Source organism: Sceloporus occidentalis, unplaced genomic scaffold (genome assembly GCF_023333645.1).
Source record: "Sceloporus occidentalis isolate IW3139 unplaced genomic scaffold, rSceOcc1.0.p SCAF_111, whole genome shotgun sequence".
Lineage (NCBI taxonomy): Eukaryota > Metazoa > Chordata > Lepidosauria > Squamata > Phrynosomatidae > Sceloporus > Sceloporus occidentalis.
This window is the reverse complement of record NW_028317091.1, coordinates 217,501-229,907: the sequence shown is the minus strand read 5'-3', so window position 1 is coordinate 229,907 and position 12,407 is coordinate 217,501. Positions and strand designations below refer to the sequence as shown.

The following is a 12,407-nucleotide window of genomic DNA, read 5'->3' as shown; positions in this document are numbered from 1 at the left end:
TCCAATGTGGTGAACGTGTTGAATGTGCCTTTATATTGCATACTCCAGGTACGTGTGAAAATTTTTGCGCCATTGATAATAAAACATATCAATTAGTTTATTAGTCTTAGAAAAGATCTTATAGTAGGAATACTGACAGGTAGAGGTAAACAAAGGATGGATTTTACCTTGTCTGACGCCACTGCTCGACCATCTGATGTGATGGAAATTCCTAAAAATGATACAGACTCACGTGATATCTGAGCTTTTGTAGGGTTACCCTTCACTCCAGCCTCTTTCAGGATTCCTCGAAGTTCATCCAGTTGTATACGTTGCTGTTTATAACTAGTCGCTAGGAGTAAATCATCCACATTTTGCAAAAGATTCTTGTGGGAGAAGAATTTGGTTAAGTGATCCCTCATTTTGGAATGTTTTCCTAAAATGGCTTCTAACACTTGTTTGTCTGGATGGCTCTCTGTTAGTTTTAACAAATCATATTTAACACCATTTAGTTTGATGGCTGCTATTGCATGTGAATCTGGAATTACCACGGTCTTCGTACCTGTGTTGGGAGAACTTTGTAACAACATGAGGTTAGTCAAATCTAACATACAATCATTGGTTACCAAAAAATCATATCCCAGCAGACTTGTACATAATGGTTCCCTTGATGATAGTGGTGATTCTTGAGTATGTAAAATGGAAATGGCAGCTCCTGTGTCAAGTATCATTTTGCACTGATGGCCCCTTATCACTGCTGATACTTGAGGGCGCCCACACCTATCCAGAGTTATAGGTGCGACATATTTGGGAGCCTGTTCCCGTCATTGATTAGCTGGGACCAGGTGATGCTGGGAAGCCTTTAAATCACCTGCCTGGTCCTGGGTTTTTAATTCCATCTCTTAATTGTCCACTTAATTTTTTGTAAGATGGAACTGCATTGTGGGTACTATCTGTTCTGCCCTGCCCTGTTTGCTGTTGCAGTTCCCTTAATTGTTTTTTTTAATTCAAAATAGGAAGGAGTGTTTTGTTCTCTATACCTTTTGTTTTGATACCAGGTATGAGAAAAGTCCCTTCCTCCTCCTTTCCATTCAAGTCTAACCCAGAAAAACCTGTTTTGAGGCTGTGACCTTTTTACCCACTTTGGATTGTAGGGAGTGTTATCTTCCCCTGGGCAGTATGGGCCTTCTAAAGGTTGTAAGGGTTGATTATGAATTGGTGCATTATATAATGTTCTACCTGCACTGTCATAGCCCAACATTGTATCATTTCCTCCTGTAGAAGGAAACAGACATGTTCTTACAGAGACAGGGGTTTTCATTGTGTCAGCCTGCCCATTCTCAACATTCTGTTGTTCTATCAATATGGAACATTCTGCCCTACTGTGCGGGTCAACAACTTCCCCTAATGCAATTGGTACACAATTGTTGGATTCAGTAGAATCATTGTCCCAGGTGTCTGGGTAGGGCTCCTCCCAATCATTCATTACGTATGCACACATAGGAGCAGATGGTTTACATTTCAATTCCTGAATCATCATGTTTTGTTCTTTTAAAACAACAAGTGATTTTAACAACTGAATCTCTCTTTCTCTACATGGGGCATGGTCTATAGACTTATGTTGCCCCGCAGAACTGAGCTGGATGTGCATGTCCTTAAGACGTTTCTGCTCAGTCTGGCTCTCTGCTAGCATTACTTTATATTCACTATTTTCTTTTTTAACAACTTCATTTTCTTGTTGTGTCAACTCATTTTCTCTTTTTACTTCTTGGATGGTTTGCTGACACTCAATTAATTTGCCGTTCATTGCGTTGCATGCAGCAAAGAGACTAGCCACTGCCATACCTTTCTTATTTTTCTTTTTCAATTTCTTTGAGGTAGTAACCTCTGTATCAAAAAGCTCCTGAACATAGGCCCAAGGATCATTTTGTAATTTTGTCTCACAAGCAAACTCTGAACTTTTGTGTTCATCAATATATTTGATAACAAAACTTTCTAATTGTGAAACTGCTTCCATATTTTACTCAAATCAAAGCTACCGCCAAACTAATTTTTTTAAACTAATTATTCAACCAGATTACACTGGCATTAAAACCAAAATCTGAATTTAAGATCAAAATAAAACCAAATCAATTACTCCAAAGTTACAAAATTATAGGCTAACCAATAGAAACCAAATAAAACAAAACCATAAGTCCTTTTAACTTTACGGATAACAAAATCAAAATAAAACAAAAATAGGCTTTTACCTTTAAGCAACAACAAAATAAAACAAAAATAGGCTTTTACCTTTAAGCAACAACAAAATAAAACAAAAATAGGCTTTTACCTTTAAAACAAAAAATAAAACTAAAAACCAGGCTCTTTTACCTTTTGGGTTTTTAACAAAATAAAACAAAACATCAACAAAAAAAATAGGTTCTTTCACCTTTTAAAATAAAACTAAAAACCAGGCTCTTTGACCTTTGGGTTTTTAACAAAAATAAAACAAAACATCCAGTGGTCTTACTGTCCTCTTTTCAGTGTTCGCTAGCTCTTCTGAAATTATCCAACATTTGCCACCTTCAAAACTTAATGCAGCTGCTTCTTTTAATATTTAAAACCATAAACCAACAAAGTGACCCTGTTACTGGTGGTTGGCTGCTTCAGCCTGAAACCCTCCAAAACCCTTCAATGTCATACAACAAAGCTAGGTGTTGATCCTGGAAAAATACAAAAGATTTTCAGTCCCTTCGTGGTCGCCAATGTTAAGTTTTCTTTTGAGGGAACTAGGGAATTGTGTTATTAAAATATCAATCAGATGGATTAATGCTTTATCTACAGCATACCATCTAAAAGATTTATGAATGTGTTATGTGCTTAAGATTACGACTGATCCAACAACAGATACATCCAAACACATATCAATGAAATCACAATATGTATTCGGATATATCTCCTGAAGGCTAATGTGTTTTCTAGCTACAATAACTACACTTATCCAGGTGAATGGGTATATGGGTACACTTATGAAATATGCACCGATAAACCCACCCACTGGCTTATTAAGTTATACAATCCCTGTTCTATCTCTTCTAACTTTTAAGGTATCACTGTATGTTTTCTATCCCTTGTTTATGGTCGAATAAACAAACATTTGAAATAATAAAATACTTTATCTATAATGGGACAAGATTTTGTTTAAAAAAAATAAATAAAAGAAACGAACAAAAAAAAACTGGAGGATGCAGGCATCAATGTGTCTATCTCTCGCATGCTAAGCAAGTGCGCTACCATTTGAGCTAATCCCCCAAAACATGTTCTAATTACCTGGACAGGCCAAAGAGTGATGGCTTAAGGTGCTGTAATGAGACCCATTCATTAAAGCTTGGTGTACAGATGCAGATCACACTTTAAATTAAATCCTTTACAAGTTGACTGATGGAGTTCAGATGGGGGGGATCTGCAGAATCTCCTTTAGCCCCAGCTGTTCTATCTTCGTATCCCATTAGCTACGACTTCCCCTCAAACACTTTATAACTTTGCTTTTTCATATTATATTAATTTTTAGTAAGACTGATATAATATTTTATGTCTAGATTTTTCTTTTGTTTATTTTATGTAGGAGAATACTATATTGCATCTTGTCTATCATTTATAGAATTGTCTTTTGTCTGGCATGTACTCTGGATCCGGTAATAAGAGTATTTTTAAGGGAGAGAAAACTCCATTCTGGTTACAGGATTCTTGTTAAGGCAATCAAACTGATTTAACCTCCAGTAGATAAGGAACGAATAATTAGTAGATTCCTGGACACGAGATGAGTTCTGTTTAATCATTGCTTAGACAAGAGCGCCCCTTAGTGGTATATGATGGAAATCTGTGAAAAATATTAAACCAAACAATGCAGTTCTAATTTAGACTTTGATAATTTATCTGGTAGCGGGTAGGACTGTAATCAGTTCCCAGACATCTTTAGATCGCTGGTTCAATTCCGGCTCCAAAAACGCAGTTTTCATTGTTGTAATTAATATAAGTATTTGTTGTACACAAAAAAACATTTTTGTTTGATTTGAAATAGAAACACAAAGAAGCAACAATACTCGGGGCTGAGGGGTTTAGTAGGCCTATAAACACCGGCACATAGGTGGCATAGAAGTTCGGTCTTATATGTTCCTCGACTCCTTAAGGACCAGGGTTTTAAAATTTTAGTTTATTTTTTTTTTATTCTGGGCGTCAGCAACATTAAACTGTCCCTTTAAGGGCAGACTTCGCATAGCTGTTTTATATGTGCCAATTACTGTTAAGGAATTATTATTGCCTTAAAGGAGAACACCTTTTATTATTCATTAGTAAAATGGCTGAGCTCATCTCTGTCCCTCTAAAATGCAAATTATCAGACAAGGTTAAGGATCCCAACATGTATCGTATGGAGGGAAGATAAGACAGACGAGATATGTGTTATATCTGTATTATAGTATGATTACAAAGTGAAGATAATTAATAAAACAAATAAAAGTAATTTTAAAGAGAGGAAAAAGTGGAGGAAAACAATTAGCCACCTAGCAGAGGATGGTTTCGATCCATCGACCTCTGGGTTATGGGCCCAGCACGCTTCCGCTGCGCCACTCTGCTTCCCGGTGGTAACGTTGTTGGTGTTGTTAGCTTTGTAGTCATTGCTCTAAGTCCCCCGCACAGTTCTGTTTTTAGGATGTTGTAATGCACTAGATACACCTATTAATAAATAGAAATACACATACATGAAGAGCTAATGTGTTGCGCAAACAAGAAAGATGATAAAAATAAGAAAAAAACTATAATCAATATTTATCGCTGTACGTCTCTCACTGTCGGAAAGTATATATGAACTCAGCGACATGCAAACGCAAAAAAATGAAATAAACCGAGACATCCCCATACCTAGAAATTCCCAGACATGCCGACCCAGATGGAAGAAAGAAGAGGTTTGAGATGGTTGGAGAGGGAGGCACATGTGACTGTGGGTAGATCAGTTATTTTAGAAAGGGGTTTAAAAAAGAGAACCATAATAACCACTGTATGTTTTAAAAAATTAAAATGTGTTATGTGTAATTGGACAGGATTTAACAGTGATTTATATCTGATAACCGATAAAGAATACACTGTGTTTTCTGTTATATATTTTCATATGTTTTAATATAATTTTTTTAGTTTTATCTTTTGTGCTGCGCAGATCATGTAGATATTTTCTATCTGCTTGTCGTCAGACAGAAAGAATTATAAGCCCTGGGACAGGACAGAGAAGGTGAGAAGGTTCAAATAATAAAGATCTTTGCTGGAGGATACGGGCATCGATCCCGCTACCTCTCGCATGCTAAGCGAGCGCTCTACCATTTGAGCTAATCCCCCAAACACTTATGTTTGGTTCCACCCACAGAGACTGAAATGAACAGGCCAACGAGTGATGGCTTAAGGTGCTGTAATGAGACCCATTCATTAACGCTTGGTGTACAGATGCAGATCACACTTTAAATTAAATTCTTTACAAGTTGACTGATGGAGTTCAGATGGGGGGGATCTGCAGAATCTCCTTTAGCCCCAAATTAATAAAAGTAAATTTAAACAGAGAGTGGAGGGGGGGAATGAGCCTCCTAGCAGAAATGTATTTCAGGGAGGCAGGGTGGCATATAGGGGGTATAAGGCAAATCTGAGGGGCAGAGGGGCATGCCGTGGGGCAGATGTACATAACTGGGGGGGCAGGTTAGCAAATAAAAGGAAATAAAAACAAGAAATGCATTTTTCTCAATCATAGTTTTTAATAAATATGAAAATCCTGCAGGCAGGAGGTCTATTCAGAAATGATTGAGAGTGTGTGACTGCGAGGGGGGATGAAATAAAAAAAAAAATGAAAATGGGGTAAAAATAAAAATCTAGCAGAGGATGGTTTCAATCCATCGACCCCTGGGTTATGGGCCCAGCACGCTTCCGCTGCGCCACTCTGCTGCTTGGTGTTGGGGTTGGTGTTGGGGTTGGTGTTGGGGTTGGTGGTGTTTGTTGGTGGTGTTGGTTGGTGGTGTTGGTTTTGTAGTCATTTCTCCGAGTCCCCCGTAAAGATCTGCTTTTCTGATGTGGTAAGGCACTGGATACACTTATTCATAAACACAAATACACATCCATTTCACATACAGTTCAAACCCTGTAAATAAGGCTAACAGCGAGTCGGCCCTGGTCTGCAGTCCAGGAAGATAAGGATAGCATAGCGGGGAGGTCTGCTGCAGGGCTGCAGCTTCTAATTCAAGTAAGCGTTCTGTAAGAAAAAAAGATCATTTAGCCAAGGTGTTAGTGACATTAAACTGTTCCAAACATGCCAATTACTGTTAAGTAAGACAATTTTTTAAAAGATTTTCATTTCTTAAACTTTTCTATTGTTTGCCAAATAATACAATGTTTTCAGGCAGCTGCATATTATCTCGCTCTGTTTCAATCCATGAAGAACCGGAGGGAATAGTTTTCTGTAAAGTGGCTAGTGGTACATGTGGTTGTGGCTACTTCAATTATATTATCTGTATTATATGTATTCATATATATAATGATAAAATATTTTTTGGAAAAAGAAAAGAAAACTTTGCTGGAGGATGCGGGCATCGATCCCGCTACCTCTCACATGCTAAGCGAGCGCTCTACCATTTGAGCTAATCCCCCTGACATGCCAGATGCTGACATCATAGGGTCATTTTTTTTACTTCTTGTGGTTTTCCTCCACCCACAGAGAGCCAAAACACACAATCTGCGTTTAAAGATCTACATTTTTCTTTATATTATCAGCGTGCGCCAAGCAGGTTTGTATTACCGTGTTTGCTTGATTTTAAGACAAGTTTTTTTCAGAGCAAATGCTCTGAAAAATACCCCTCGTCTTATATTCAAGGTAGTTTTTGACTAAAAGACTAAGATCCAGGTGCCCCCCAGCACTGCAGGATCCTCCTCTCTGGCAACCGGTGGACGTCTGTGCGATGCAGAAAAACTCTGCTGCTGCCTGGCACTTCTGCTGGGGCTTCTATGATGAAGCACAAGTGTGACTTTCTGGTGCTCAGAAATAGAAGCCCCAACTGCCCCCGCTAGATACCAGGGAGTTTGGAGCACGGGGCAAATCTAGAGACGCATCGGTAAGTCAGGGGGGCCTATCAGGAGGGCAGAGTGGCAAATCAGGGGGTATAAGGCATATCTGGGGGGCAAAGTGGCAAATAGAGAGTGTATAAGGTATTTCAGGGAGGCAGGGTGGCATATAGGGGGTATAAGGCAAATCTGAGGGGCAGAGTGGCATGCCGTGGGGCAGATGTGCATAACTGGGGGGGCAGGTTAGCAAATAAAAGGAAATAAAAACAAGAAATGCATTTTTCTCAATCATAGTCTCTGTGAGTTCTGCTTGGCTTTTGCAGTTGCATTTAGCTTGGACACACAAGCGAATCCTGAGCTGGGGCGAATCTCCTAAGTGACATCTCTAAGTGAGGAGTTACAAGCAAAGAAGGAGTTAAAAAGCAAGAAGGAGGGTAAAGTATAAATCCTTGTGATTCCATATATTTATATATATATATATATATATATATATATATATATATATTGCACCTTACTGTCTGTTTTTGCCAGTTATTTGAGCTATCCCCATTGCCAAGATGTCCTCCATGTTTGACAATGCGGTCAGGTGTACATCTTGCTCAATGTATGCAATCCTTGATCAGCGCTTCGAGGGTGCATATTGCTGTGCGAGATGTGTGCGGGTTGCTCATTTGGAAGCACAAATCCTGAGTCTAAAGGAGCAACTGGCAACACTGAGATCTATTGACAACTTGGAGAGGAGTCTGCTGCTCACTGAGCAAGCTCTCTCGCAGGTAGAGGTGGGGGAGGATAGCGGGATGGAGGTACAGGACAGTCAGGCAGCTAGCTGGGTTACAGTTAGAAGGCGGGGTAGGGGGAAAAGCGCCAGGGAGGCTAGTCCTGATCTAGCACACCCCAACAAGTTTGCCCGGTTGGCAGATGAGGGGGATGTTAGTTCAGAGTTAGCAGTACTGCAGCAAGTCACTGCCTCTGACCACCAGAGGGGTGTCTGCTCCAGTAAGGAGGGAAGGAGGAGCGCAGGGCAGGCCAGACAGGTGCTGGTAGTGGGGGACTCAATTATTAGGGGGACAGACAGGGCGATCTGTCACAAAGACCGGGATCGCCGAACAGTGTGTTGTCTGCCTGGCGCTCGCGTTCGGCACATCGCGGATCGGGTTGACAGATTACTGGGAGGGGCTGGAGAAGACCCAGCAGTCATGGTGCACATTGGCACCAATGACAAAGTGAGAGGTAGGCGGAGTGTCCTTAAAAATGATTTCAGGGACTTAGGTAGCAAGCTTAAGGCAAGGACCTCCAAGGTAGTATTTTCTGAAATATTACCTGTACCACGTGCCACACCAGAGAGGCAGCGGGAGATTAGGGAGCTAAACAAGTGGCTCAGAAGCTGGTGTAGGAAGGAGGGGTTTGGGTTCATGGAGAACTGGGCCGACTTCTCTGTCGGATACAGGCTCTACGGTAGGGACGGGCTGCACCTCAATGGGGAGGGTGCAGCTGTGCTCGGGGAGAAGATGGCCAGAAGGGTGGAGGAGTGTTTAAACTAGGTAAAGGGGGGGAGGGAAACTACAATATAGAAGGGGAAGATGGTGTAGATAGAAAGCTGGGGCTTATAAATGTACCTGGGGGTGGAGCGGAGGGAGGGGTTAGAATAGTTAATAGGGATAGGCTTCATAGGGAAAAAAACCATACACCTCTAAATTGTATGCTTACTAATGCCAGAAGTCTGACCAATAAAACTGACGAACTGGAGTTAATAATGTCTGAAGAAAACTATGACATAGTGGGTATAACAGAGACATGGTTGGATGATAGCTATGACTGGGCGGTTAACATACAGGGGTATAGTCTATTCAGGAAGGATCGGAAAAAACGAAAAGGGGGAGGAGTTTGCCTTTATGTAAAGTCCAGCCTAAAGGCCACACTGCGGGAGAATATATGTGAGGGAAATGATAATGTGGAGTCATTATGGGTAGAAATATATGGAAAGAAAAATAATAAAATACTGATCGGGGTTTGCTATAAGCCACCAAATATAATGGAAGCAGCAGAAGATCAATTATTAAAGCAAATAAACAAGGCAGCTAATCACAATGAGGTGGTTATTATGGGGGACTTTAACTATCCCGACATAAACTGGGAAACAGAGACCTGTGAATCTCATAAAGGAAACCGGTTTCTGACTATAAGTAAGGATAATTATCTGTCCCAAATGGTACAGGACCCGACCAGAGGGGGCGCCCTACTGGACTTAATATTAACCAACAGACCTGACAGAGTAACTAATGTGCAGGTCAGGGGACATCTAGGAAATAGTGATCACAATATGATGCATTATAACTTGTCCTTCAATAAGGGAACTCTTAGAGGAGCCACAAGAACTATGCACTTTAGGAGGGCAAAGTTTGATCAACTAAGAGAAGCCCTTAACACTGTAAATTGGGAAAATGTCCTCAAAAACAAGAGTACAGACACTCAATGGGAGATTTTTAAGGATATCTTAAATTCTCACTGTGAAAGGTACATACCGTATGGGAATAAAAGAGTCAGGAACAAGAGAAAACCAATGTGGATAAATAAAAATGTAAAGGGGGTAATAAATGGCAAAAAAAAGGCATTTAAGCTACTAAAACAGGAAGGCAGTGAGGAAGCACTAAAAAGCTATCGGGAAAAAAATAAAATATGTAAAAATCAGATAAAAGCAGCAAAAGTGGAGAAAGAAAGACTCATTGCCAAAGAGAGTAAGACAAACCCCAAAATGTTCTTTACCTATATAAATAGTAAAAAGGTTAACAATGAAAGCGTTGGCCCCTTAAAAAGTAATGAGGGAGAAGTTATAGACGGGGATCAGGAAAAAGCTAATCTATTAAATATATTCTTCTCTGCTGTATTCACAGAGGAAAATGAAATGCCAGGTAATATACAGCAGGATGAGATAAACGCCCCAGTACATGTCGCCTGTCTAACCCAGGAAGAAGTGCAGTGCCGCCTAAAAAAAATCAAAATAGACAAATCACCAGGTCCAGATGGCATTCACCCCCGCGTTCTAAGGGAGTTAAGCAATGTAATAGACAGACCCCTATTTCTAATATTCAAGGACTCTATAGTGACAGGGTCTGTTCCCCAGGACTGGCGCATAGCAAATGTTGTGCCAATATTCAAAAAGGGGACAAAAAGTGACCCGGGGAATTATAGGCCTGTTAGTTTAACCTCTGTTGTGTGTAAACTGTTTGAGGGTTTCCTAAGAGATGCTATTTTGGAGAATCTCAATGAAAATAAGTGTATGACTCCATATCAGCATTGGGTTTACAAGGGATCGGTCAAACTAACCTGATCAGCTTTTATGAGGAGGTGAGCTCAAGACTGGATCGGGGTGAATCGCTGGATGTCGTATATCTTGATTTTTCCAAAGCATTTGATACGGTGCCACATAAAAGGCTGGTACATAAAATGAGAATGCTTGGGCTGGGGGAGAATGTGTGTATGGGGGTAAGTAACTGGCTCAGTGATAGGAAACAGAGGGTGGTTATTAATGGTACATACTCTGAGTGGGTGACTGTTGCTAGTGGGGTACCACAGGGGTCAGTTTTGGGTCCTATTCTTTTTAATATATTTATTAATGACCTTGTAGAGGGATTGTATAGTAAAGTATCAATCTTTGCAGACGATACTAAGCTCTGTAACGTGGTTAACACAATAGAGGACAGTGCACGATTACAAATGGATCTGCATAGGTTGGAGGCTTGGGCTGGGATGTGGCAGATGAGGTTCAACACAGATAAATGTAAGGTTATGCACATGGGGAAGAAAAATCCAGGCTGGGAATATGTATTAAATGGGAAAACACTGGGGACGACTGACATGGAAAAGGACTTAGGAGTTTTAGTTAACAGTAAATTTACCTGTAGCGACCAGTGTCAGGCAGCTGCTGCTAAGGCAAATAAAATCATGGGGTGCATCAAAAGGGGCATAGATGCCCACGACAAGGAAATCATTCTACCACTGTACAAGTCACTAGTCAGACCACACATGGAATACTGTGTACAGTACTGGGCACCAGTGTACAAGAAAGATATAGTGGAGCTGGAGAGGGTTCAAAGACGGGCAACCAGAGTAATAAGGGGAATGGGAGGACTACAGTACCCAGAAAGATTATCAGAATTAGGGTTATTTAGTTTGGAAAAAAGACGGCTTAGGGGGGATTTAATAACTATGTATAAATATATAAGGGGACAGTACAGAGATCACTCCCAGGACTGTATCTATAACAAGGGGACATCCTCTACGGTTGGAGGAAAGAAGGTTTCTACACCAGCACAGACGGGGGTTCTTTACAGTAAGAGCGGTGAGATTATGGAACTCTCTGCCAGAGGAGGTGGTAATGGTAAACTCAATAAAAGAGTTCAAAAGGAGCCTGGACGTGTTTCTTGAAAGCAATAATATTACAAGTTCTGGATATTAGATTAATAGGAACAGAACGTTGATCCAGGGATTTATTCTGATTGCCATATTTGGAGTCGGGAAGGAATTTTCCCCCTGGTATGGGGCAATTGGCATCTGCTTCATAAGGGTTTTTTTGCCTTCCTCTGGATCAACACAGTAGGGACACAATATGTATATAGGTTGAACTTGATGGACTTTGGTCTTTTTTCAACCTTATGAACTATGTTACTATGTTACTATAGTTTTTAATAAATATGAAAAACCTGCAGGCAGGAGGTCTATTCAGAAATTATTGAGAGTGGGGTAAAAATAAAAATCTAGCAGAGGATGGTTTCGATCCATTGACCTCTGGGTTATGGGCCCAGCACGCTTCCGCTGCGCCACTCTGCTATCTGGTACATGACATTGTTTTGTTGCTTTTGTAGTCATTTCTCCGAGTCCCCTGTACCGTTCTGCTTTTCTGATGCTGTGAAGCGCTGGATACTCCGATTAATAAATACAAATACACATCCATTCCACATGCTGCTCTCCTCCCAGTTCAAATCCTGTAAACGAGGCTAAGAGCAGCGAGTCGGCCCCGGTCTGCAGCGCAGGAAGATAATGGAGAATAGCTGATTATTTCCTCTGTCTGAACCCGAACTGAAAACAGGAACATTAAAATGAAAACACATACTGGAGAATGCGGGTATCGATCCCCAGACCTCTACCAATCCCCCAGATTCAACTTGACCAGCACACAGAGAGTTAAATGAACTGTCTAACGAGCGACTGGTTAAGGTGATGATGATTAGAAAGACAGCCCCTCTGTCCACCCGGCCCACAACACCCGGGAGACAGCAAACCGTATGTGTTACCCTACCGTCACAACCTGTCTAGCTTTCCTGATAATTGAGTCCCCTACCACCACTACCTGTGTAGGC

The 12,407-nt window shown here is 40.8% G+C and overlaps 2 non-coding genes across 2 annotated transcripts; both read right to left on the bottom strand.

The window, feature by feature from the left end:
- Positions 1–5,273: 5,273 nt before the first annotated feature.
- Positions 5,274–5,346, bottom strand: TRNAA-AGC (transfer RNA alanine (anticodon AGC)). The gene has a single exon. It is a non-coding gene; the product is annotated as a tRNA-Ala (tRNA).
- A 1,220-nt stretch (positions 5,347–6,566) lies between these two features.
- On the bottom strand, positions 6,567–6,639 carry TRNAA-AGC (transfer RNA alanine (anticodon AGC)). The gene has a single exon. It is a non-coding gene; the product is annotated as a tRNA-Ala (tRNA).
- Between the last annotated feature and the right edge of the window lie 5,768 nt (positions 6,640–12,407).